We start from the raw sequence: 24,625 nt of genomic DNA on the forward strand, positions 1-24,625 counted from the left end.
AGAACGAGGCCCATTATTCTGGCAGCCACATTTGTGTTTTGGACCTCGTCCAACGCAGACAGCCTGACCGGTTCTGCTGAGAGCATGCTGATGATCGATGGCCAGGGCCCCTGTGAAAGAGCGAGGGCCACATCTGCATGTCATCCAAGGCGTTGATCTAATTCAGGGGGCATTTCCTGCCACCTTGCCATAGCAGGCACCGGCGTTGCTGCCTTCAAAGTCCCCGTCCGTCACCGAACCACCCCCACCCATTTTGGATGCCCACCTTTCCCTTCCATTTCTTTCCGTGACTCATTAAGCACAGCTGCTAGCCCTGGTGCTCCACCATAAATTAAAACCCAAGTCAGCAGAGGGGCGTGTGTTTGCGTCTGTGTCCCGCTCGCCTCCCCACTCCCCCTATTCTACCAACACGCATGCTGGGACGCTCGCCCTCAGCTCTTGGCCTTCACTACAAATGAACATTTATCCTGCAGCTGACAAACAAAACACTGTGCTTTCTAGATAATTCTGACACAGATTGTGCTGTTAAACCATCAGGGGAGGTAGGCTTTGGCTGGCTGCTGTTATTGCTCGAGAGAGAGAGAGAAAGAGAGAAAGAGAGAGAGAATGAAACATGCCCTTTAACAAAGGCAGCACTTGTGTTTGCCTAAGAGAGGAGTGGAGAGAGGGAACCAACATGATGCCGTTTAAAACCCTGGAACAATATTAGATGTACTCCCGTAGTTTATACTGGCTTTGTAGCCGTAACAGTGGCAAAAAAACAACCAGGTTGCCAGAGAGCAATTACAAACAAAGAAGGTCAGAAATGTATCCAGTAATGAAACCCTAGATCAATATGAGACCTTGTGGGATCTGCCCTGGCAAGAGTTCTCCTCTAATAATCTCAGCGTTCTGCCCCTTGGCTTTATAGGCCAGTAGTGCTGAGTCTGATATTAAGAAACAGATCTTAAAGCTTTAAGTTTCAACCCTGTCTTTAGTCAGTGTGCCCAGTGCAGCATCTCAGCCCCTTGTCTGGTGACAGGTGTGAACTCCCCTCCAGCACCCCTCAAAAGTGTCTGAGCTGTGCACTCCTATACGGCCCTGCCAGGGGCGGACTGGCCATCGGGAATACCGGGGAAACCCCCGGTGGGCCAACGGCCCAAAACACCGGCCCACTATCATCATCAACCGGCCCACCGCCAAAAGGCCCACTATCAGCGTATATCGGTACAATCTACTTTTCGCCTTTGAAGACAACACAAATGCACTTTTCTCTGAGAATCGTAACTTTCAAGAAGCACTGACTGATTTTTATACTCCTACTCGCGATTTGTCTTCACACTTATGGTGACTATTTTTCGATTTTTTTCTTTGCAAGTTACTTCTTAAATGTGTTTTACGGACTTCGGAAGTTCAACGTAAGAAAATATCTCCACGTTATTAATGAACACCTGAAAATTGGTTCTTACACAGCCAAAGTATTCTCAGCGCTGCCGATTGAGGTAGAGGATTCAAACATTTGGATTTACATACACGCAACACACCCCGCCAGGGCAGGCAACCGTAGTGACGTGTGCAGAGCCCTTCTAACAGGGATGAGGCACATCTCGCCGCTGCCTCTGTCAATCTCTTCCGTCAGTCTAATTTTGTTTTAGGTGTTATTAAATGTCAATTACTCTAGCCTACATTTTATTTGGAAAACCACCGACTGGTGACAGTGATAAGGTAAGATGTGGCGTTGACCTTGCCAAATGTTAGCTTGCTATTCACAGATGAGGTAATGTTCCCTACAGCTAGCCTAGCTAACGGTATGTCTTATATTGAGACCGTCTGGTAAAATAAGCAAGCTGGTGCTGTTGTCAACATCGAGATTATCTATTTTAACATGTTAGCCGTAGTCACTTGCTTACAATCGATGAGCAAGCTATCCATGGTGGTAGTTGTAAATAGGGCAATCTTATAATTTCTATTAACTTGTGTCAAATAAGTTAACCAGCTAGTTTGTTATGCTAAAATCACTGTGTTACACACAACACTTACATTATAAACAATGTTAATATGTTATCTAGATTGTTAATATGTTATCTAGAGGTGTTGACTTGGCCAAGTATAGCTTGCGTTTCACAACACTTACATTATAAACAATGTTAATATGTAGACAAAAAATTGCGATTAATTGTGTTTAAATATTTTAATTGTTTGACAGCACTAATTTTAAGTATATTTATCTTATACGCTTTGAGTGTACTAACCAATAGGCTTTGTAGTTAAACGTATAACCATCTGATCTGATAACCATCTGATCTGATCTGATACTATTCATCTAGCAAACTATACCTACCTTGGAGTGTTACAATAGCCCGTATCATTTTATTCCATGTGTCCATCCAGGCAAATTGGTGGATCCAAATGTTATTAAAACAATGATGTAATTTCTTTGTAATCATCCAAAATAATGTTAAGTGTATGGGTATTTTTCCCAGTAGGCCACTGACTGGTCGATACGTGTGATCCATTGAGTGGGCAATGCGGCGTGTACTGAGTGGGCAGCGCGCCGTGTACTTAGTGGGCCGCGCGCCGTGTATTGAGTTGGCCGGTCTGACAGGACCGGGCCACTTTTTTCCCCTAGTCCGCCCCTGGTCCCTGCACTACTCTTCACTGTTAATGAAACATCTGTTTCCAGTGTGTTTAAAAGGGAGTAGCAGCAGGAGGAGGAGGGGAGTTGATGTAATGGCCCTTAATGAAATGTTACGTGTCCTTACACCCAAGGTCTCCCTCTGCGCTGCCGTAATTGAAGCACATGTTGGAATAATGGAATAATGTGTTGATAGTGGTGGTGTGATGCTGTGGTAGCAGGGAGACAGATGAGAGATGAGCCTCCCTGGTACAGGCGTGAGATCTACCTGGAGAGCGAGAGATGGACACGCAGTGGGGTAGGGAGAGGGAGGGGGAAGGAGTCGTTTGAAGATGGCTCCTGTGTCTAGACTCTAGATTTTCTTTTTCTTCTGAAGATGAGGCAACAGGGCTTGGTTTGACATGTTAAGATCCCTATCCTGACATTTTCTGCCCCTTAAAATCATTTGCCCTTTTTCACATGATCGCTGCGCACACAGCCTTGCGGGACTGATATGCGCATATCTTTGTCAAATTGTTCACAACCTTTTCCGCTGATCCACAGTAACAGCGAGGTTTCATGTATTATTTTAATTCCTATGATTTCCTGGAGAGATCGGAGCTGGCTGTTTTCCCTGCCTCTGACAGCGCAAAGCTGATTACACGGCAGACCAAAGATTCATTAGTTTTTGTTTAATGGAATCGAAAACGAGTCGCTGGGAGATTTAAATAAATTAACCTTCAGCGACACCCCAGAGGCACAGAGGAATGACAAGAGTGGCCGGGGAGGAATTTTCCTCCTGTCATCGATATAATTAGGTTTGATTACATTATTTGCGCACGGAGGGCGCTGGCGTTTAACCCCTGGGGTCCGTCTGAAACACACTGGGAATTTGCTGCAGGGATGGAGCGTGCGTTGGGCCCGAAACAAGTACTCAACCACATTTATTGTATTTCTCCTCTTTTCCTCTCCTTCGTCTCCTTTTTCGCCCACTGAACTACAGTGGTTTTGCTGTTAAAATGAAACACAGCCTCGAGAGACTCAACAAACCGCAATTACTCAGCAACAAGAACTGAAAGGATATTTTGCACTTCCTATTTTGAACTTTTCTTAAGTGGTTGGAGTTTTTTTCTGTAAGTTCCTCAAACAGTTATTTACTGCAGGCTTACAGTCACACTCTCTTGTCCATAGTTCCCTCCCTCTCTCTCTCCCCCCCCCCCTCTCTCTCTCTCTCTCTCTCGCTTACAGTCACACTCTCTTGTCCATATCTCCCTCCCTCTCTCTTTCTCTCCCTCTCGATCTCTCTTTCTCTCTCGCTCTCTTTCCCTCTCTCTCTCACTCTCTCTCTACTCTGTTTTCTCTCCACTCTTCGACAGCATGCTGTGTTTTCATTGACATTTTCAGTCTGGTGCACCTTGCCCTGCCCCACCTCTGCGCCTCCTCTCTTCAGCCAATCTCCGAGTCAGAGGTGAGCCACAAGGGGTCTCTCCATGGCGGGGTCAGAGGTGAGCCAAGAGGGGTCTCTACAGGGCGGGGTCAGAGGTGAGCCACGAGGGGTCTCTCCATGGCGGGGTCAGAGGTGAGCCAAGAGGGGTCTCTACAGGGCGGGGTCAGAGGGGAGGCCCGAGGGGTCTCTCCAGGGCGGGGCCAGAGGTGAGCCAAGAGGGTCAGAGGTGAGTGCCCACAAACCCGGGCTCCATCAGCATCCTGTCAAGCCCTGGGGGCCCCTGTGAAATGCTACCTGAACTACACAGGTGTCCGCAACACCCCCTCCTGACCCCCGCTCTACTGAGCGACACTGCCCCCAACGGAGTTCTCTCCAGATTGGTGTGAGCACAGTGGGTCTCAGAGGGCACCCAGACATGGTGGTGGTGGTTTAGTGTAGAAAATGTCATGTTTCCATTGGGGAATTCAACTTTTACAGCAGTGCAGATGTAGGGGGATGCTGTCCTTCATTAAACCACATAGAACATGATGCTGGTGCCTTAATGGCTGGAAATGAGGGGCTGATTTTTAGTGAATGTGACTTTTTGTGTTTATGCTACAGCAACACCAACCCATTCTGTATAATGAATCAAACATCATGTAGGAAAGCCTGCTGTGGGATTCAGTTGTAATGTAGTTATGCCTCGACTAGTATCCTACAGTGGAGATGCAGTCAAATCAACAGAGGAGCCTGCCAAATTTAGTCTTCAGTTAGAACCGAAACAGAACAACTGAGGGAATGAAGAATGGGAACGCAGGGGAGGGAGAGAGGGAGGTAGTATATGCAAGCCTAGCTCTCAGCGAGCAAGATGATTTCAAATAGACCATCCTAAGCCGATTGGAGGCAGTATATTACTACATTTGTGCACCCCTTTCTCAGAAGTAACCAAAACGTTTGCATGAAAAAATGTATATGATTAAAAGATTAAGACTTCCATTATTGTCTCCATCAACATCGATTGATATTCATGTTACATTAACTTAGTAGAGGCAAACAGACCCATGTAGGTCTTTATTTACACACTCAAGCTTTTGACATTAACAAACACTTTAACTGCCATTATTTTAGCCTCTCAAATTGTCAGCCCATTGCCATGCTTCACTGTTTTTGACTCACTAGCGCCTCTTGTGGTAAGATGTCGTATCATGAGAGAAGATAGAGCAGCTCTTGCTAGTTAGCACTTAAGTGGATATAAGGGCAACACTGTGCACAGGTGTTTTTGACATAACGTCTTAATCCTTTTTTCTTCACATTCTGTTGCTATTTGTAGTTAATTTTTAAATCTTTTAAACTAAAATACTTACACATAGCACCTTTAAAGAAGTCATGCCGAGTGACCTCAGCTTCATCCAATCAGAGGCTTCCCAAGCTTTGAACCCCATTAGCCAACTGCCCCGGCCCTCCTCCAAACCCTCCACCTCACAATAGCCCTGTTTCTCTGCCTCCAATCATATTCACTCTGGCCCACACAGGCTACACACGCCTCAATGCCATGAAAGGCAGTGGCACAGAATTTCTGAATTTCTAAAGCAACACAGCAGAGCCTGTTTTTCAGTCCAAGGAGGCATTTTGATAAGCCAATGAGATTTGAGAGAGTTTGTGTGCGAGCATTTGTCTGTGAATGCCCAGCCTGGAAATAGAAAAAAAATGAACAGTGTCTTGTCGGGATGGAGATACCATATGTGTGTTTGTGGTTGTGTGTAGGCTGGCGTATGTGTGCTTAGGAAATCTAACAATTTATATTTGTGCGACTGCTGTGGTTTTTTGTCATGCTCATACTAGGGGTGGGCGATATATATCGTCTGCGATAATATCGTCATTGTTGTTCAAACGATGTGCAAAATTACATTATCGAGTATTTAAATGACTTCGCCAAAAACAATGACACGCACGGGGAAACTGTTCACATCATGTTCTTAATATAGCCTACGGCGCAGCAACGCTCCCCACAGCACGGCACTCACACGACTAGTGGGTCTACGTGATCACGTGACATGGCTTCTCGCATCCACTTTGCAACAGGTTAGCAGCGCATGGTGATGTCTGTTGTGCCTCCGTTGGTGTAGCATAAAACGTAAGTTTTATTAAAACATAGCGTGTGTAATGTGTAGCTATTCCATTCCGTTTGTTAACCTTTCCTGCTGTCTGTCTCTAAATGTAGTTGAATATTGTAAGGGAGTAAAATGCTCCACGGCCGAAGTAGATTACATGTTTTTAACTTAAGGGTTAATTCCCTTTCCTTTACGTCTGCTGCTGGTTAGTAACAGACAGCAGGAAAGATTAGCAAACGGAATGAAATAGCTACACATTACACACGCTATGCTTTAATAAAACTCACGTTACTCACAGACTGGTTAACGCTTTCACAGCACATAAATGTTTGTTGCTACATCCAAACTATGAGTCACCGTTGTCCCTCCCTGTACGTGCTCCTTAAAGGAGCAGCACCATTTTACTAAACGTTCTTGCAATGTGAATCATTTAATTTAAATATGCTTATTGGCCTTATTGTGTATGCTTGTGCGTTAAACAGCGCTTGTTTGTGAGAGAGAGCATTTAACTGTTGATGCCCCAGTTTAAAAATTCGTCCCGATCCATGCTCTAATGCTCATGTATTTGTATTTTTGTACAATCCTGGACAGAAATTTAAGTTTAATAAGGCCATAAGAACTGCTTTTGATGTGCAATAATTCTCATGGATGCATGGAGCACTTTATTACAAGAGTTCAATATTTATGCATTGCAGTTAAATTAAGTTATTTTAGTTTAAAGACAATAAAGAAGTGTTTTCCTTAAACATTGTGCCCATTCTTGTAATCTCCAAGAAGGTATAGCCTAACTCTGAGAATTCCAGTCACATTTATTTTTTAAATATCGTCTAATTATCGTTATCGTCAAAATGAAAACAAATATCGAGATATTATTTTTTGCCCATATCGCCCACCCCTAGCTCATACACACTTGTGTTTCTACCTAAGTACGAGTCTTTGTGACAGAATGTGGATGAAGTGCTGTGAACCTGTCAGAGGGGTGTTTAGCTCCGTCTGTGCCAACACCCACTTGGTCTTGGAATGCGGGGATGACGAGCGGTCCAGCTGAGCCGTGTGTGGCTAGCCAGGGCTAGTCTTCATTATGGATGGAGGAAAGAGTGAAAGAGGGGAAAAAAGCCTGTCAACACTTTCCAGTAAGGGAGCACAAGGAGAGCTTCTTGAAGGCCCAATAGCCTAAGCTTTGTTCACATAGTCATACACACACACACACACACACACACAAGCACACTCACATGCACACACACACACACACACACACGCACACAACACACACTCTGACACACACGCTCTCACACAAATACACACACACACACACACATGTTTAAGGTCCTTTTCCCAGCCTGCTAACAGAGTCAGCAGTAGCCATTGTAGCGTTCCTCCACTTGTCAGCTGTAATTGCTGGGCTTGGAACTGGCGGTCCATCATAATCTAATCATATGCGCCTTTGTTTGTGGGTCTGTGCGTGTCTTGGAGAGTCAGAGGAGAGGACCCATTGCCACGGAGCTGCATGCACATTGCTCCATGGCCTGATTCTATCTCTATCTGCATTAATTACTGGGCACCAATAATGTGCCAAAGAGGCTCCCTCAGGGAGAGAGGGTGTGAACACATTGGGGATTGCTTCTCTCTCTCTCTCTCTCTCTCTCTCTCTCCCTCTCTCTTTCTCTCTCTCTCTCCCTATCTCTCTCTCTCTCTCTCTCTCTCTCTCTCTCTCTCTCTCTCTCTCTTTATTTTTCTCACATTATTCTGTCTTCTGTGTTCTTCAGCTCTGTCACAGGAGGTATAACCGACACTTCTCTCTTATGGAAACTGGAACACATTTCGTCCCGCTCCCCTTGGAGGGACCAGGTCTCTTTAAGTTTTTAAACTCGGCTCAAATTCGACCAATTATCTCTCAGCTTGATGTCAGACCACCTCACTCATGTGGGTGTTGGCTGGTTCACAGAGTTCATATGTGTGAGTGAGAGAGAGCCAGGCTGTGTTTGTGTATGTAAGTGCCAGTGACCCCATGTGGAAGGGCTTTCATGTCCCGGGTTGAAGGGGAAGGTGCAGAGGAGTCGAACTGGGGCCCCATTGAGTAGCGGCGGCCTTTTGGGAGCCCCGCCACTCTCCAAACACACGGTCGATAAAGACCCCGCTGTGCCGGGGCAGCGCCAGGCTCGGCAGGAATGCACTCTTGCCCACATCAGCAGCGGCCGCAGGGCCGGCATGCCCCAGCGCACCTCACCGTGCCCGGCTTTCCCCGCAAGAGCTAATTGATTCATTGCAGGCGCTTTCGGCACCTGCCGCCTACCTTTCTTCCTCTGCGTCATTGCCGCTAACTTGCAAGGGTGAGTCGAGTCGCCCCGTCAAGGGAGGCGGCAATGGACTTTCGGTGCCTAAAGTCGATTGCCGCCTACAAACAAACAACCAGCAGCAGCTCAGTCCGACCCTATTAACCGCTGCTGCTGCCTCCGCTAGCTAGGCCACAGCTCGCTCTCCATGGAAACTGTTTTCCACTTTTAGACGTGTTGTGCTTTCTTTTTCCTTTTTTCCCTTAGCTTTGGGCATAATATGGACAGCATAGCAAATAGAGATTGAACCAAGCCTTAGGGTGAGTGACTGCGATAATGAGTGCTATGTGCCTTTTACCTTTCACTTTGATGTACAGCCAGCTGTCGTTCAGCTTTAAACGGGCTCCTGCACTATTATTAAGCAACCTCCTTTACATTCCCACAGACACACACGTACACAGCCACTGACAGTGACACACACTCGGACGTCGTTCCATACCGTACCAAAGTGAAAAGCTAAGTTAATGGACCCGTGAGAATTCCACAGACAATTGCCATGGTTCCAGCTTCCAGGATAAGCCCAATCAGTCAGTCACCTTGTTTATTCATCTGTCCGGAGCGTCCATCATTCCTGGCAGCAGACGTGCACACTGGGTAATGTGGACAGGCCCCTGGGGGACGCACAGGCGATGGTGGGGGCCTAAGAATAGAAGCCAGGCTGTGTCTGTACAACTGTGCTCTCTCTCTTTCTTTCTTTCTTTCTTTCTGTCTTTCTTTCTTTCTCTCTCTATTTTCTCTCTCTCTGTCTATCTATTTATCTCTCTTCCCTTCTTTATTTGGTTCTCTCTCTCTCTCTCTCTCACTCTCCCTCTCTCCCTCTCTCCCTCTCTATCTCTCACACCCTACATGCGCGTCTCTCGTGCTCGGTCACACCTTCATCCTAGCTCTTGCCAACAGGTCCCTTGTGACCACATCCAGCCCCTGGGAGACGGAGGACTGAGGGAAATGGGTGTTGGGGTGGAAGTGGAAATGGGGTGGGATGCTTGCAGGCAGGCAGGCAGGCATGTCTGGAATACGGCCGACATGCTGAGCTAATTTTGGCCTGTGTGTTCTGACGTGCCAACTGTCAGCGCAGTGCCCAACACCAGGCCCGTTGTCACTTGACCTTGGGAAATTACTGCCACCTCACATTATTTATTTCCCAGCATATGGCGGCCTTTTGGCTGTACAGCATTTGTGGAGAGCTCCCGAACGGTGCTTGAAAGGCTCCAGAAATATGACCTCTGCTCCGCTGCTCTAATGCTTTGTGGGACTTGGAGCTGTCCGCCCCTGACCCTTCATTGAAGCCGAGGGGTTCAGCGGGGGCAACCCTCTTGCTCTTTAACTTCTGCTGTTCAGAGATTCGCTTGGCTGTCTCTCCAGACCATTCTGCCAGTGGAAAAGAGCGAGTATGCCGGCAGTACTTACAAATCAAAATGTAATCTGAAGTCTCATTAGACTTCCATGTTCGACACCTTAGGGGTCAATTTCTGATGGGTGTACGAGGGCAAGAGCAGGAAACATAATGTTGTTCCGATAAATTATTCTGTTTTGTGGAGTCTATCTGATATGGGAATCAGGTGGGGGAACACTCTGACAGGTATATCTGGGTTGAAGCGCCCAGAGACATGGTGAGCTGAGCAGCTTTGAATAATTACTCTCTGGTGGGAGAGAAACAGACAGACAGACAGACAGAGATAGAAATGAGACGAGGATAGTGAGAGTGGGAAGTGGAGGGGGAGAGACAAGAGAGTGAAAGGAGCGGAGAGAGAGAGAGAGAGAGAGTGAAAGGAGCGGAGAGAGAGCGCAAGAGAGTGAACAGAGCGGAGAGAAAGAGAGACCGAGAGAGAGGAAGAGAGTGAATGGAGTGGAGAGAGAGAGCAGGAGAGTGCAAAGAGCGGAGATAGAGAGAGAGCAAGAGCGCATAGGTGCAGTCCATGACCACTTCCCTCTTCTCTCTCTAATTGGACAACAGTGCTGGGATTTCAGGAGCCCCTCTCCTCTCCTCCCACCCCTCCTGCCCTGCCCTGCCCTGTGCTGTGAATGATTAACCCAGGGCACATTTTCATTTTTGCAACAATAATTCAATAAAACCCGCAGAACCTTACCCTGAGATATCAAAGGTATTCAAGGTTTCTGATTTGCAAATTATTACCTGAAGTGTGCGTGTGCGTCCTTGTGTGCCTGTGCGTGTCTGTGTGTGTGTGTGTGTGTGTGTGTGTGTGTGTGTGTGTGTGTGTATGTGTGTTAATGTGTGTGTGTGTCCACCTGCATGCATTAAAGTGAAAATTGCTGCCAATATTTCCAGTAGTCCAGTAGTTGTGTTAACAGTGTTTGGTGCCAGTGTTGAAGTTTATGACCCCTCCCATACATCGTTTTTGCACTTAGTTCTTGAGCAGAGAGGGAAGTGACTGGTGGGGGTAGGGTGGGGGGAGAGAGGAGAGATGGCAAATTGAATTCATTAGGTCAGTGACGCACTAAAGCTCCCTGCCTCGGCCTGGCCCTCACTGCCTCAGCAGATGATTTGGGCTTAATCTCTGTGTTAAGTTGTTTTTCATGCAGTGGCAAGATTAATGGCCTGCGGCCCACACACACGCGCACTCACACCCCTTAGCTTTTTCCTCTGACTCTCCCACACACACACACACACACACACACACACACACACTCACACAATCGCACACATGCAGCCACAAACTTAGCGAAGTGGCCACTGAGTATGCAGAGCCGTCCTCTGAGCACCTCATTGGACTAAATGACTTCCGATAGACTGGGGGATTTGTCTCCTCTCCATTACCGCTGCTCTGACATTTTGTAAGTCACACCATCGTTACAAGCAGCAGTCGCTGTGACATACAGCTCAACGGCAGCCATCAAGAAATGCCCCGTAACACTCACAGGAGATGTCCACCCCCCCTTTTGCTGCTTTTCTACCCAGGGACACAGACTTGCGCTGGCAGTCCCCGACTTTTTGTCAAACATGAGGCTTGCCGAACACCCCCCCCCCCCCCCCCAACCCCCGCAGCACGTCCATGCTGCTCTTGGTCTCCATCCCGGCTCCCAGTGATGGCCAGCAGTGCGTCTACAAGCAGCCATTGGAGAGGAGAGGAGAGGAGAGGAGAGGAGCAGGCTGCGCTGCGCTGTGCTGTCCTGTTTGCTCTGACGAGATCACAGGCAGGCTTTGTGCTCTGCCTCGCCGGCTCGTCCACCCTGGCAGGGGGTCCGGTCGGTGGGAACCTTCCAGACTAACATGCAGATGTGCGCGCACACTCATTATACACACACACATCTTACATTCACGGCGTCTCGTACACAAATAGACATGGTGATCCTTGATCACACCTCCAGATCTAAATACACTTGGATAGACTCACACATACATTTTCTCGCCCACACACATGCAGACTGTCTAACAACATATTCTAGGATGGCCTCTCTCTTTTCCACTCTGACTTACAGCTAGCTTGCTGTTTATCTCATTTATAGACTTTCAATACTTTCACACCTACACATGAGAGCGTCACACAAACACACAAACCCACACCTAGACAAAGACACACACTCTCTTGCAAACAAACACACAGAGGCACGTAGCTCTATGCTGTGCTGTATCCATTGTGAAGGGGAATGGGTTTTATCTGAAGTCAGACAGGTGCTTTCATTATGTCATCAGTGTTGTCTCATTGATCCTCCCTAAACGCTGCTGGCACTAAGCGCTTTTGAGCACGATGTTGAGCTGTAATGTTTGTGAGCCTCTGTGATGGGTGCATATAAACACACACACACACACACACACGCACGTTTTTGTTGCCTGTGATAATAAAGGCGTAGGTTCTAAATCACGCGAGGTGCGTAACATCAGGCCCGGGGCCAAGCGGCAGCCGTGTTATTGTCATCAGTGGTATTGATTCTCATTTATTCCAGCTGTGAGCATTGGCACGCTCACGCCTCTCCCCCTCTTCCCCAAAGCAGAGAGGGACTCTGATGCCTCACAGCTGCTGATGCCACCAACATCCACCACAGCCCCAAATCAAGGAGAGACAGAGAGAGTGAAGGAGAGAAATAGGGCTAGATTGAGAAAGACATTCTGAGAGAGAGGTGTTTCAAGGGAATCAGAAAGTGCTGCAATGAGTAAGGGGGCTAAATGTAGTGCACTGCAAAAAAAACAGCTTTCAAAAACAAGAAAAAAAAAGTAATACAATGGTGCAAATATTGCTTAAAATAAGCTTAATCATCTGCCAACAGAACAGGAAGATTTGACTTACTAAGAGTTTCAAAAAACAAGTTAAAATAGCTAGCCTCAAAGAACCCAAATATATCTTAAAACTAGTGTGGCCGGACTAAAAACAAGTACGTTTGTCAAAATAAGTAAGAATTATTTTCTCAAAATGTAGGAAATTGTGCTGAAATTTGGCAAATGTTAGCACCATACGCTTGAAATGAGGCTATATAAGGCAATTTATCTTGAAATCAGTACCACTACACCTAAAACAAGTATATATGCCTACATTTAAAAAAATAAGAATTATTTCCTCGAAATGTTGAAAAATTTGCTTGTATTCAGCAAATGACAGCAACATCATCTTGAATTGAGGCTATATGCTAGGCAATTTATCTTGAAATAAGTTCAGCTTCTCTATAAACAAGTGCATTTGCCTAAAAACTTAAAAAAATTAAGAATTCTTTCCTCGAAAAGCAGAAAAATGTGCCTATATTCAGCAAATAATAGCACCATCATCTTGGAATAAGGCTGTATGTTAGACAATTTATCTTGAAATCAGTAAAGCTATACTAAAAACAAGTACATTTGCCTAGATACCATAAGAATTATTTTCTCAATATCTAGGAAAATTTGCTTAACTTCAGCGATTTTGTTATTTAATTTATTAGCCTCATTTTTGGGCTTTTTTGCATTTAATCAGATAGGACAGTAGTGCGAGACAGGATGCTAGCTGGAGGGAGGGATTGAGAAATGACCGCAAGTCGTACTCTTACCTGAACTCTTACCTGTATCACCCTCAGACCCCTTTGTGCAGGGTTGCTACTGCGTGTGCCACAGCTCCTTCCCTAAAACAGTAATCTGTTGAGGATATTGGCATTTTTTTGGAGAGTTTTGAAGTCAATGCAAATGTGCAATTGATCATTGAAATAATATAGATTTTGCAGATAGCACAAAAAATGCTTCAATCATTTTTAATTAGTAACTTCAACCTAGACACAGTTGCAATGGTAAAACAGCTGCAAATGCTATATGCACAATCTCTATTATCTCAATGATCAATTGCACATATGCTTTGACCTCAAAACTTTCCAAAATAAATACCAATATCCTCAAGAGATGACTGCTTTAAGGTTGGAGCTGTGGCGCAAGCGACAGCAACCCTGCACCATGAATGGGTCTGATGGGGACACAGGTAAGAGTTCAGGTTCGAGACCGACTTGCAGTCGTTTCTCAATCTCTCCCCCCAGTTTCTCAATCTCTCCCCCCAGCTAGCTTCCTGTCTCTTCTTATTTGTCGTAGATATTGAGAAAATATTTCTTACGGTATCTAGGCAAATGTACTTGTTTTTAGTGTAGCTTTACTGATTTCAAGATAAATTGCCTAGAATGCAGACTCATTTCAAAAGGATGTTGCTAGCATTTTCTGAATATAAGCACCTTCCCCTCTATATTGAGATAATAATTCTTAAATATTTTTGGCATCTAGGCCAATGTTCTTGATTTTAGTGTAGCTTGACTGATTTCAAGATGAATTGCCAAGCATGCACACTCATTTCAAAAGCATGTTGCTAGCATTTGCTGAATATAAGCACCTTCCCCTCTATATTGAGATAATAATTCTTAATTATTTTTGGCATCTAGGCCAATGTTCTTGATTTTAGTGTAGCTTGACTGATTTCAAGATTAATTGCCTAGCATGCACACTCATTTCAAAAGCATGTTGCTAGCATTTGCTGAATTAAAGCACCTTCCCCTCTATATTGAGATAATAATTCTTAAATATTTTTTGGCATCTAGGCCAATGTTCTTGATTTTAGTGTAGCTTGACTGATTTCAAGATGCATTGCCTAGCATGCACATTCATTTCAAAAGCATGTTGCTAGCATTTGCTGAATTTAAGCACCTTCCCCTCTATATTGAGATAATAATTCTTAAATATTTTTTGGCATCTAGGCCAATGTTCTTGATTTTAGTGTAGCTTGACTGATTTCAAGAAAAAATTGCCTAGCATGCACACTTATTTCAAAAGGATGTTGCTAGCATTTGCTGAATATAAGCACCTTTGCCTATATATTGAGAAAATAATTCTTAGATATCTTTGGTATCTAGGCAAATGTACTTGTTTTTAGTGTAGTTTGACTGAGAAGGATAAAATGCTTAAAATAAGAAACTTTGACAAAGCAGTTTTGTACTGGTAAGTGGGGATCAAACTGCCTCATAATAATGGCAATTCTAGTAAAGCATTATCATGCTCAGAACCAGTAATAAAATCTCAGTAACAAGTAATAAACACTTATTAAGATAAGTAAGGACTGAAACGCTTGAAGCAAGTGAAATGTTCCAACACAAAAAATGCCTGTAAGAAGTAATTACTTGTCAGACAAAAACTCATTTCAAAAGCATGTTGCTAGCATTTGCTGAATTAAAGCACCTTCCCCTCTATATTGAGATAATAATTCTTAAATATTTTTTGGCATCTAGGCCAATGTTCTTGATTTTAGTGTAGCTTGACTGATTTCAAGATGCATTGCCTAGCATGCACATTCATTTCAAAAGCATGTTGCTAGCATTTGCTGAATTTAAGCACCTTCCCCTCTATATTGAGATAATAATTCTTAAATATTTTTTGGCATCTAGGCCAATGTTCTTGATTTTAGTGTAGCTTGACTGATTTCAAGAAAATATTGCCTAGCATGCACACTTATTTCAAAAGGATGTTGCTAGCATTTGCTGAATATAAGCACCTTTGCCTATATATTGAGAAAATAATTCTTAGATATCTTTGGTATCTAGGCAAATGTACTTGTTTTTAGTGTAGTTTGACTGAGAAGGATAAAATGCTTAAAATAAGAAACTTTGACAAAGCAGTTTTGTACTGGTAAGTGGGGATCAAACTGCCTCATAATAATGGCAATTCTAGTAAAGCATTATCATGCTCAGAACCAGTAATAAAATCTCAGTAACAAGTAATAAACACTTATTAAGATAAGTAAGGACTGAAACGCTTGAAGCAAGTGAAATGTTCCAACACAAAAAATGCCTGTAAGAAGTAATTACTTGTCAGACAAAAAAAAGCATACATTGCCTTGATTAAAGATATTTTATCTTACTAAGATTTCACTTTTTGCAGTGTGATGGGTGATACTGACCTTAAGTAAGGGGGGTAAATGTAGTGAATGAGGGGGGTAAATGTAGTGATGGGTGAATACTGACCTTGAGTAAGGGGGGTAAATGTAGTGATGGGTGAATACCAGTGGCGGTCCGTGCATTTCACGACTAGGCCTTCAGCGATGTCCTACACGATGTTAAACTGAGTGAATCCACCTCCTAATACCATCATTATGACGCCATGGCTCTCGAACCATTATATTTACAGAAAGGCAGTATAAGTGAGCATTGCATCACCTTAACATAGTCGAGTACAACAGACTTTATTAATATTTCCGGAGCATTTAAAATCAATACACCCGTATTAACAATACATTAAGAGTAGTAAACTCTCAGTTATATGATCGCTTGGATATTACTGTCACAACTTAAAAATAAAAGGCGATTTTCAGGGATTAGTCTACAAAGTTTTATTAAGTCCACCGAAAGTAGCCTATGTGAGCTTTAACAAGTTTGTCCACTAAACATCGCATTGTCCCACCTGCAAAGCAGTTTCATTAAACTTCCCATCCTCACGATATCCAGTGTTTCTTTAAAGTTCCGTCTTGAAAATGGCGTTGTAATTGTATCAAAAACTGGAATTATCAAGTTGGTGTAAACTAGTTTATTTGAGTTGGTTAATGTGATTATATTAAGTCTTACCAATTGAAACAACTACATTTAAATTCGGAAAGCATCTCCAACAAAACGTTCTCCATTACGCGCAAAATAAACACAACTCATGTCCATAGCTAGAGGCCTATGCCTACTCTCTTCTATTAACTCGAGAGCTAGCCTATTTGAAATGGACAACAGATAGCCTACATACCAAATTGCTTATTCAGTTTAAGGAAAAGTATGTCCTCCAAAACATTCTCCTTCAGATTGCTGCGCAAAGGAGGCACGCTCTGGCAGCACACTCATTGCAAATTTGGTTTGATCTGTTAGGCTACTCGCTAGTGTCAACAGTAGTTTCAATTCAGCCAGGCGGTCTGGGTAACATTTAGCGGGCAGGTAGCCAAGCCCATCACTTCCGGAATAAAACTTTATTTCAAGATTAATTTTAACAATAATTTTATTTCCACAATATTTCAAGAAAGGTTATTTGGAACGAAAAATAACGTTATTAACCGGTTATTTAAAATTTTCGTTTTCGTTCTTTGAACCGTTTCTAAGCCCTGGTAGGAAGGGTAAAGTGATGGGGATAATGTGTAGGCATACTAAGGGGAAAACATCAGGATCAGACTATAGTAGGGAAATTAGGGATGTTTGTGTGTGTCACCGTCTCCATGGTGTGTGTTTGTGTGTGGGTGCGTATCGAATGACTACCATCAGCCGCTTTAGTCATTACATACTTGGTTGTGAAATCAGGTATTTTTCATGCTGGCAATCACACACACAGAAAAAACCCCATCCAATCCACTTACTTCTCCAGTCTCTCTGTGATTGCGATGCGTCCACCTTCCCCTCCTCCTTCTCCTCCTCCTGCTCGTAATCTTTCTCCTTCTCTTGCTCCTTTTGTCTGAGCTGGAGAGTTGCGCGCTACACTGCGCTCCCTTCCTGTTTACCCGCTGGCCTGCTGTTATTTGTTTCCCTGCCTCGCCGCGGGAGCCATCCTCTCTCTCATCTTTTTCTCATAAAGACCAGTCGTGCTCGTGGCCAGATGTTGAAGCGCATTGAAAACAGGCCGTCTGTGAGCCCATTCACACCACCCCCCACCCCCACCCCCACCTCTCCTAGCAGCCACCGCAGCAGATGAGTCTCTCCGAGGAGTGGGAGGCAGGCAGGCTCACTGACCCAGCACGTACACCTCTGTGTCGGTCTAGCACTAGTCTGTAGAGAGCCAAAGGGAGGTGAAAATAGGGATGGCGTTTCATGAGGGACAAGAGACTTGTCTATGCGTTCTTTCCATTCACTCCTGATTTGCCACCTTCTCTGTATTAAAAGATGTCTCTCTCTCTCTGTCACTCACACACGCACACACACACACACACACACACACACACACACACACACACACACACACACACACAGTTTCCCTCTCCCTGGTGACTTGCAGGCTAAATTGATCTCCAAAGCCACCTTAATTAAGCAGGATGGTATAAATTAGATGCTTTTACAGCAGCCAACTCCGGAGTGTTTACAAGATTAATTGAAGCATTTTTCATACCTGTGAGCCAGTCTGGGAGAGGAGGACCTGCCAGGGCCGACAAATGGACCACACCGGCTAATGTGGAAGAGGACAGAGGGGACGGAGAGCGAGAGAGAGAGAGAGAGAGAGAGAGAGAGAGAGAGAGAGAGAGAGAGAGAGAGAGAGAGAGAGAGAGAGAGAGAGAGAGGGCGAGATAGAGAGAGAGGGAGACAGAGAGAGAGGAAGGGAGGGAGGGGACTGAGAGAAAGAGAGAGGGGGAGAGGGAGGGAGGAAGAGAGGGACAGCGATAGAGAGAGAGGAAGAGAGAGAGAGAGAGGCGTAGATGGAGTGCAGGGATGAGAGAGGGAGACAAGTAGAAAGACGGGTGATGGATGCAAAGTCAGATGGAGAAACAGAGGGAAATTATAAGCAGGCGTGAGAGTCAGCATGAGAGACCAAGCATGAGTCAAGCTTGAATGTGCTGAATATTGAAGACTTAGAGATAGAGATAAAAAGCGTAGGAGGAAAAGTGTCAGCGTTTGATGTTCCTCAGCCAGGTGCTCCACAGGACAGGAATCCACTGAGCTCCAACTAAACCCTGCCCTCAACCAAAGAGACAATCCTGGTGAATAAAGTGCCATTTACACGAAGTCGAGTTTGTCTGCCTCCGAAATGAAACTAATACAGATAGCCCTATCGTTAAGACGAACACTCTCTTATCCGCACACGGTATCTGCACACTGCAAAAAGTGAAATCTTAGTAAGATATATCTTTAATCAAGGCAATGTATGCTTGGTTTTTTTCTGACAAGTTATTACTTCTTACAGGCATTTTTTGTGTTAGAACATTTCACTTTTCGGTCAGTCAGCGTTTCAGTCCTTACTTATCTTAATAAGGGTTTATTACTTGTTACTGAGATTTTATTACTGGTTCTGAGCATGTTAATGCTTGAAACTAGAATTGGCATTATTATAAGGCAGTTTGATCCCCAAGTACAAAACTGCTTTGTCAAAGTCAGAGTTTCTTATTTCAAGCATTTTATCCTTCTCAGTCAAACTACACTAAAATCAAGAACATTGGCCTTAAGATGCCAAAAATATTTAAGAATTATTATCTCAATATAGAGGGGAAGGTGCTTATATTCAGCAAATGCTAGCAACATCCTTTTGAAATGAGTGTGCATGCTAGAAAATTCATCTTGAAATCAGTCAAGCTACACTAAAATCAAGAACATTGGCCTAGATGCCAAAAATATTTAAGAATTATTATCTCAATATAGAGGGCAAGGTGCTTATATTCAGCATCCTTTTGAAATGAAAGTGCATGCTAGGCAATTCATCTTGAAATCAGTCAAGCTACACTAAAAACAAGAACATTGGCCTAGATGCCAAAAATATTTAAGAATTATTATCTCAATATAGAGGGTAAGGTGCTTATATTCAGCAAATGCTAGCAACATCCTTTTGAAATGAGAGTGCATGCTAGGCAATTCATCTTGAAATCAGTCAAGCTACACTAAAAACAAGAACATTGGCCTAGATGGCAAAAATATTTAAGAATTATTATCTCAATATAGTACCCTCTATATTGAGATAATAATTCTTAAATATTTTTGGCATCTAGGCCAATGTTCTTTTTTTTAGTGTGTTCTTGTTTTTAGTGTTGCCTAGCATGCACTCTCAAGGTGCTTATATTCAGCAAATGCTAGCAACATCCTTTTGAAATGAGTGTGCATGCTAGGCAATTTATCTTGAAATCAGTAAAGCTACACTTAAAACAAGTACATTTGTCTAGATACCGTAAGAAATATTTTCTCAATATCTAGGATTATTATCTATTATTATTTTTCAAGCTTAATTTTGGGGATTTTTGCCTTTAATCGGATAGGACAGTAGAGAGAGACAGGAAGCGAGCTGGAGGGAGAGATTGAGAAACGACTGCAAGTCGGTCTCGAACCTGAACTCTTACCTGTGTCCCCATCAAACCCATTCATGGTGCACAGGGTTGCTGCCGCTTGCGCCACAGCTCCAACCTTAAAGCAGTCATCTCTTGAGGATATTGGTATTTGTTTTGGAAAGTTTTGAAGTCAAAGCATATGTGCAATTGATCATTGAGATAATAGAGATTGTGCAGATAGCATTTGCAATTGTTTTACCATTGCAACTGTGTCTAGGTTGAAGTTACTAATTAAAAATGATTTGAAGCATTCTTTGTGCTATCTGCAAAATCTATATTATTTCAATGATCAATTGCACATTTGCATTGACTTCAAAACTCTCCAAAAAAATGTCAATATCCTCAACAGATGACTGTTTTAGGGAAGGAGCTGTGGCACATGCAGTAGCAACCCTGCACCATGAATGGGTCTGATGGGGATACAGGTTCGAGTCTGAATTGCGGTCATTTCTCAATCCCTCCCTCCAGCTAGCATCCTGTCTCACACTAGTGTCCTATCTGATTAAATGCAAAAAAGACCAAAAACGAGGCTATGAAATGAAATAACAAAATCGCTGAATTTAAGCAAATGGTCCTAGATATTGAGAAAATAATTCTTATGGTATCTAGGCAAATGTACTTGTTTTTAGTATAGCTTTACTGATTTCAAGATAATTTGTCTAACATATAGCCTTATTCCAAGATGATGGTGCTATTGTTTGCTAAATATAGGCACATTTTTCTACGTTTCGAGAAAAGAATTCTTAATTTTTTTGTTTTTAGGCAAATGCACTTCTTTTTAGAGAAGCTGAACTTATTTCAAGATAAATTGCCTAGCATATAGCCTCAATTCAAGATGATGTTGCTATCATTTGCTGAATACAGACACATTTTTCTACATTTTGAGAAAGAATTCTTACATTTTTTAGTTTTTAGTCACAGTACGTGAAGGACAAAGCCCTCGACAATAGCCTACATTTGTTGTTAGTAATAAAACCATGAAATTGGAAGCAATAGTAAACAATGCAACATCCAGGATCCACACCACTTCCATTGTGGTGTCCCATGCTCAAGCTCAGCCTCTCAATAAAGCAAAGGCATTTAAACAACTCACAGACATGTCATGTTGCACTGTTCCAAACTCTTTATTATCAATAGAAAATAGAATTCATTTTCGCATAACCTATAGTCTGCTCTGACCACTAATTTTATTAACCACCATAATGTATTACTGTGCAGATTAAACGTTGCTCATTGTAGCTTGTCTGCTGGCTTGTTTACCCGTGTCCACCTGTCTTCTGCGTTTTTTCAGTTTGTACACCAGTCTGTACCACCGTTAGAGCGCCACCAACAGGCATGGGGGATGTTCTACAGCCGGTTCATCCCAATAGGCTGGGTTCGTCCTAACGCAAATCTCTCGTTACCAGGCTCCATCCTTACGAAATTAAAAGATTCGATTTACTTCATGTAAATGGGGTCTAAGACACACACACACACCCACACACTACCACACCCACTCACACACACACACTCATTCCTGTGTGAGCCATGTGAGTCCCTAGCTGGCCTCACATGGCAGAGGCGGAGTCACTGAGACACCAATGAGAGAAGCCCATATGAAATGGCAGAGGCGGAGTCACTCAGCCACCAATCAGAGAAGCCCATATCAAATGGCAGAGGCGGAGTTGAAGAACGATAAGAGACCGGCACTTTTTCTGTTCTTGTTTACGTTAGCGTGAGACGTCTCTCCACGCCGGTCCTCTGGGCTCTCCAATCACGCATAGGACTCCAAAGTCAACGGGCCTTCATCTCCGCCATTGTGATGGAGAGCCTTTATGCACCGAGGAGAATCTGAAGAGAGGGGACAGGGGACAGGCGCACAGACGTGAGCAGCTTTGGAGTGGAGGGAGAGAGAGAGAGTGAGAAAGAGAGGAAGAGAGAGAGAGAGATTTGCATCAGTCCTCTCCCTCGTCCAGCCCGAGTGCCCTTATCTGAGCAAAAGAAAAGGCAGGAAGCCAGGTGCGTGCGGACAGACAGACAGACAGACAGATGTGAGGTGCTGGGGTGATGCATGAGGGGGACTCCTGGCTGTCAGGACCGCCCGTCTGGAATAGCAAGAGGGGTTCTGATCTTTCATGGCCACGGCCAAACACACACACGCAGACACATACATACTTACACATACACACATGCACACACATAGACACACACATTCATACATACACACATGCACACACCTATTTGGATAGAGCACACAAATCACGCCAGTGTTTGCCACGTCACCCTCACACATACAGACCACCGGTGCATAAACACACACAGCCAGGCACACACACACACACACACACACACACACACAGCACGCACAGCGAATGCCTGATGGGACTGGAGAGTGTCTTCCTCTCACGAACCTGTCAGACAAGAGACAGCTGTGCCTGTATCTGCCACACAGTGTGTAATCTCCATCCATCCATGCACCTATCTATCTATCTATCTATCTATCTAACCATCCATCTATCCATGCACCTATCTATCTATCTATCTAACCATCCATCCATCCATCCTTCTCATTACAAGACAAAGGTGGTGATGGCAATACATGAGAGAAAGAGAAAACAATCTGTTGCATAAATCGATCCGAGTTTTATCCGTTTATTTGTCTCGTCTCGATCACTCTGCTTCCAGTAGATTTGCGTTGCAATGCCTGGTTCCCTTCTGCCTTCTCCACATGCTGTTGAATGGCATGTCTCACTCTCTGTCTAAAAATCAGTTTAAAATGGGAGACCATATTTTGTACTGCTCCTGAAAGGACCCTTTTTGTATAAGACAGTAGAGGTATGGTTTTTGCCCATGACTATACTGTATGTGGCCAATGTGTGTGTTGGGTGCAAATTCTCCCTAGTTACCTCAGGACTCCGGAGCTGCATTTAAGTATATTTATTAGACACACACATCAATTGCAATCCGGCTCGTCCCCAGCACAAGGCTGAAAGTGAAGCAATTTCACTCACAAACCGCAAGGTTTATAAACTTATAGGTATCTTATGCTGACGTTGTTAGCGTTTAACATCATAGTCAAAACAAGGTTCTTGACCGAGCTTTTCTCAGGGTCTAAAATTTTTAAAAATAAGTCGCGCCAGTTAATCAAAGTTACACATATACACAGGAACAAAGAAAAGCCATGTTCCTGCTTACATAAGTACATGATTCATATAAGGTCATTAATAATACAAGGCACTTGATTATTATATTATTAAGTCATTAACAGTGTTTGGAAATGATCTCCATCAGTATGTGTGTGTGTATGCCCGTGTCCGTGCACGCATGGTGAAGACGACTGCTGTGCTGTGCTGTGTGTGTGTGTGTGTGTGTGTGTTTGTGTGTGTGTGTGTGTGTGTGTGTGTGTGTGTGTGTGTGTGTGTGTGTGTGTGTGTGTGTGTGAATGCCTGTGTGAGAGCCTGCATGGTGAAGACGACTGCTGTGCTGTGAGAGTCCAGCTGCTAGTGTTATCCATGGTGTTGATCTGGCTGTGCTGTGAGTGTGTGTGTGTGTGTGTGTGTGTGTGTGTGTGTGTGTGTGTGTGTGTGTGTGTGTGTGTGAATGCCTGTGTGTGAGTGCAGGCATGGTGAAGATGACCGCTGTGCTGTGAGAGTCCAGTTTCTTGTGTTATCCATGGTGTTGATCTGGCCACTCTGCTCTGAGTCATCAGTGGCAGACAGGCATCCTTATCTCATTAGTGCCACTCTCCCTGCCAACGACTGAAAGACCACAAACATCAGTGCAGCACGCACACACAGCATGCAGTAGTCTTCTGGCCTTGCCTTCTTTTTCTGTCTCTCTCTCTCTTTCTCTCTCTCTCCCACACATACACACACACACACACTGTTTTATCTCTCCATTTTCCTCTATCCGCCCACAAATCACATCTCTTTTCCTGCTCTCTGTTTACTAAGAAGTATGAAGTTTGTTGTTATCTCACTTGCTACTTCATTTATCTTGCTCTCTTTTACTATGAATATCATCTCTCTCTCTCTCTCTCTCTCTCTCTCTCTCTCTCTCTCTCTCTCTCTCTCTCTCTCTCTCCCTCCCCCTCACTCTACTTCTCGATCTCTCTCTCTCTCTATCTATCTCCCTCTCTCTCTCTTCCGTGCTGCTGTGCTTGCTGCAGTGCTGTGGTTCAGCTGTGATGTGTGTTGGGGGTTGGTAACTTGTGCTCTCTCTGTGTCACGGGCATGTGGACCCGGGAGAGCAAGGGTTGGCTGGAGATCTAATCAGTTGGTGTGTGTGTGTGTGTGTTTGTGTGTGTGTGTGTGTGTGTGTGTGTATGGGGACAAATGTATGTGTGTCTGACTGCAGCACCAGCCACTGCCAAGTCTCCTGACACAAACAGATACCCTCTCTGCTTCTCCAATTACACCGTGATCCTGGAGATTATAGGAGACAGGCTGGAGAGACTCTCACGGGCGCCCTGCCTCACACCACGTTTAGAAGGGGACAGCAGCGCTGCCGAGAGGAGCAGAGGGTCGTGGGTGTGGAGGTGACATTCCCCTCCACCTCCACCTCCATCTCCACCTCTGTTCTTCCCTTAGCTAAACAAAGAGGGAGCAAAACAAGTGTAAACATAGGAAACAAATAAATATTTCATGAGAAGTAGTTCTCCTCGCTCTCTTTCGCTTGCTTTCTCCCTCCCCTTTCTACCGCTTTCTCTCTCTCTCTCTCGCTCTCTTTCGCTTGCTTTCTCCCTCCCC

The 24,625-nt window shown here is 44.2% G+C and overlaps 1 protein-coding gene across 6 annotated transcripts in view; it reads left to right on the forward strand.

Moving 5' to 3' along the window:
• LOC308367225 (ecto-NOX disulfide-thiol exchanger 2-like) overlaps positions 1 to 24,625 on the forward strand; it is a 295,423-nt gene that overhangs the window by 123,834 nt on the left and 146,964 nt on the right. The window lies entirely within an intron of this gene.

Source organism: Sprattus sprattus (assembly GCF_963457725.1).
Source record: "Sprattus sprattus genome assembly, chromosome: 6".
Taxonomy (NCBI): Eukaryota; Metazoa; Chordata; class Actinopteri; order Clupeiformes; family Clupeidae; genus Sprattus; species Sprattus sprattus.